The sequence below is a fragment of the Telmatherina bonti genome (genome assembly GCF_933228915.1).
Source record: "Telmatherina bonti genome assembly, chromosome: 24".
In the NCBI taxonomy this organism is placed as follows: Eukaryota; Metazoa; Chordata; class Actinopteri; order Atheriniformes; family Telmatherinidae; genus Telmatherina; species Telmatherina bonti.
This window is the reverse complement of record NC_136633.1, coordinates 22205201-22209361: the sequence shown is the minus strand read 5'-3', so window position 1 is coordinate 22209361 and position 4161 is coordinate 22205201.

The window sequence follows — 4161 nt, the reverse complement described above, 5'->3', positions numbered from 1 at the left end:
CTCACATTCAACATCACTGCCTGGTTTGGTTTACTCACTCTCACTCATCACAACATGCTCAATAAGATTGTTAAAATCAGTAGTAAAATCATAGGTCAGGAGCAGCAGTCACTCAGTACCATCTATAACACCAGAGTCTTGAGAAAAGGCACCCAGATCTCCACTGACCCCTCGCACACCCTGCACTCTCACTACACCCTGTTACCTTCAGGGCGCAGGTACAGGTCTCTCCCTCTGAGAACAAAGAGGGCCACTTCCACTTTCCTTCCCACCTCTATCCGTCTGTTAAATGGTTGATGGCTATTGCAGACTGTTATATTTATGACTGTGTATGGCATATTGGTGTCAATTGTTGTTTTTAACTTATTTATTAACTGACATGTTGAGTTGTGTGTGTGGACATGTCTCTTTTTATTTTATTTGTCATGGTTGTGCTCTACCCGCAAATGAAGTTCCTAACGGATAAATAAAGTGAATTTGATTTGATTTGATATGGACAGAATTTCTAGGCGCAGCCGAGGGGTTGAGGGGATCAGACTTGGTGGTCTCAGGATTGGGTCCCTGCTTTTTGCGGATGACGTGGTCCTGTTGGCTTCATCTGGTCATGATCTCCAGCTCTCGCTTGAGCGATTCGCGGCCGAGTGTGAAGCGGCTGGGATGAGAATCAGCACCTCAAAATCTGAGACCATGGTCCTCAGCCGGAATAGGATGGATTGCCCTCTCCTGGTCGGGAGTCAGGTCCTGCCTCAAGTGGAGGAGTTTAAATATCTCGGGGTCTTGTTCACAAGTGAGGGAAGGATGGAGCGCGAGATCGACAGACGGAGCAGTGCGGCGTCTGCAGTAATGCGGGCTCTGCGCCGGTCTGTCGTGGTGAAGAAGGAGCTGAGCCAGAAGGCGAAGCTCTCGATTTATCAGTCGATCTACGTTCCTACCCTCACCTATGGTCATGAGCTGTGGGTCGTGACCGAAAGAACGAGATCTCGTATACAGGCGGCTGAAATGGGTTTCCTCCGCAGGGTGGCCGGGCTCTCCCTTAGAGATCGGGTGAGGAGCTCAGTCATCCGGGAGGGGCTCAGAGTAGAGCCGCTGCTCCTTCGCATCGAGAGGAACCAGTTGAGGTGGCTCGGGCATCTGGTCAGGATGCCTCCTGGACGCCTCCCTGGTGAGGTGTTCCAGGCACGTCCCTCGGGGAGGAGACCCTGGGGAAGACCCAGGACACGCTGGAGGGATTACATCTCTCGGCTGGCCTGGGAACGCCTCGGGATCCCCCCCGCAGAGTTGGCAAATGTGGCTGGGGAGAGGGAAGTCTGGGCTTCCCTGCTTAGGCTGCTGCCCCCGCGACCTGACCCCGGATAAGCAGCAGAAGATGGATGGATGGATGGATATATATATATATATATATATATATATATATATATATATATATATATATATATATATATATATATATGTATATATATATATATATATATATATATATATATATATATATATATATATATATATATATGTATATATACATACATATATATATTTTATATATATATATATCCATCCATCCATCCATCTGTCTGCTAAGCGAGGTAAGGGTTGCTGTGGAAATTCAACAGAAACCAGGCATGACTGAACCGTTCTGCTCCAAGTAGTAGAAGCTGTTGAATGTTTCCAACACCTTATTGGATCCATGACACCAAGGATTAAGGCAGTTCTGAAGGAAAACTGCAGTCCAACCTGGTAATAGCAAGGTAGACCTGATAAAATTATGCTGATTTCAAGCTCTGCTAAGACAGTATTACTCCTGTAAAAATTGTCCAGGGCTTATATTGCTTTTTCTCAGGGAGAGGCTTATAGAAGCTTAGCAAATCTTTTTCGTCTCACGCCCTTGAGATTAATTAGTCCAGGAATCCTGCCTTCTCTGCGTTCAGACTCCCGTCTCAGTCTACGTTAGACTGAAATTGAAAATGCTTACGCCACCTCTGTCTTCGCAAGCCAACTCTTTGTTCCTGCACCTCTGCTGACATGTGCATCGTGTCTACTTGTGAGTTACTCATAAGATACAAAGACAAGACCTGTCTGAGCTGCAGCCATGTGTACACAAACCCAATAAGAGAGAAAGTGTGTGTGTGTGTGTGTGTGTGTGTGTGTGTGTCCCACATAGAGAAAACACACATCACAGCTTGTTTCTTCACAATGATGGATGAAAGCTTTAATGCATTCGGATGAGAGAGGCAAGCCGCTTGGTTGCTCTTAGACACAAGCTTACATTTTAAAACTTGTCTGCATGTGTGTTATTAAGCTTTACTGCTAGGAAACTGTCATTGCACTGAAGACTGACATCATAGTCTGAACTTCGGCTTTGGGCTGTTTTATGTTCATCTGCAGAAAAGCTGCATCAACATCTGGACAGACTGCAGCCGAAAAGACCAGCAAAGATTCGGTGCACATTCCTGAGGGGACTCCGGCTCTCATGAGTCGGTTAAGGCAGTGACATGTATGAATAATGTGTTAGTCATTCAGTGGCTTCATTTTCTTTTGCTCTTATTCTTCATATGAGCGCTGCTTTCTGTGTGAAGAGACACTGGTTTACTTAATAATATCAGTGAATAAGATAGGAAACTGAAAGGAAGCAGGGAGAAATAAGATGCAGAACTGTTCTTAAGTTAAAAAATAAAGGAGCTATATAAAATATAAAATATACATACCCCAGTGGAAATTTAATATTTTATTCAAGTGGTGAGAGATTGGATATTTTCTCCACAGAAATCTGACAGAAAACACACTCTACATGGATGGAGTCAAAATGTTGGAGGTTTTGTTAAAATCAAGAAACCAGCCTTACACACTCACTGGCCACTTCCTTAGGAAGACTTGCTCAGTCGGCCAATCACATAGCAGCTTTTAGTCATGAAGATGTGGCGAAGGCCACTTGCTGAGGTTCGAAATGAGCATCACAATGAAGAAGAAAGAAACCCTCAAGACACGACAATCTGTAGGACTTCCAGAGAAGCTCTAAAGAAGAGAAAATATCCAGATGTTGATGTCAGAGGTCAGAGGAGAATGGACAGACTGGTTGGAGATGATAGAAAGACATCAGGAAGTCAAATCATCACTGGTTTCAACCAAGACATATAGAACATCATCTCTAAACACACATGTCCAACCATGAGGCAGATGGTTATTGGCAGAAGATCCCACTGGGTGCCACAAGAACAGGAAACTTAGGCTACAATTCTCACAGAATCCCCAAAACTGGACAGTATAAGATGGAAACATGTTGCTGGTCTGATGAGTCTCCATCTTAGCTCCACATTCAGATGGAAGGGTCAGAATCTGCTGGAAACATCATGACAACATGGATCCATCCTGCCGTCAGGAGCAACGCTTCAGGCTGCTGCTGGTGGAATTGTGTTGAAGATGTTTTCTTTTTGCCCATTTTGGACCCCTTAGGACCAGCATGACCTGGTTTAACCACCACAGCCTACCTGAGTCCTGCTGCTGACCATGTCCGTCCCTTTCTGAGCACAGTGTAGCATCTTCTGATGGAAACTTCCAGCAGGATGATGCACCATGTCACAAAGCTCACATCATCTCCACCATGACGATGAGTTCACTGTCTTCCAACGGCCTCCACAGTCACCAGATCTACATCCAACAGAGCAGCTTTGGGATGCGGTGGAACGGGAGATTCTCATTGTGATGTGCAGCAACTGTGTGGTGCTTCGTGTCAACATGCAGAAGTATCTCTGAGGAATGTTTTCAACACCTTGTTGAATCTATAACTCCAAGAATTAATGCAGGTCTGAAGGAAAAAGGAGGTCAGTGATATTACATTTTGGACATACTGTAAATCTTGTTTTAACATACCACATATTCATACAACATCCTGTTTTCTATGGGGTCAAAAAAAGAGATCATTTAATGCAGGCGTCTTCTCAACCATTATGCAACTGAAGAGCAGATAGACTCGATCAGTGAGCTTTACTTATCTTAAAAAAAACAACCTTCCAACTTCTTAATAAATGCTTTGATTTACTGAACTATGGTCATACTGAAACTTCTTTCCAAGGCTAATATCTCCCCTCTCTAAGTTGATGAATAGAAAAGAAAATTCTAATAAACACAAGAAGAGATGGGCTGAAAAAGCAGTTAAGCGAATAACCT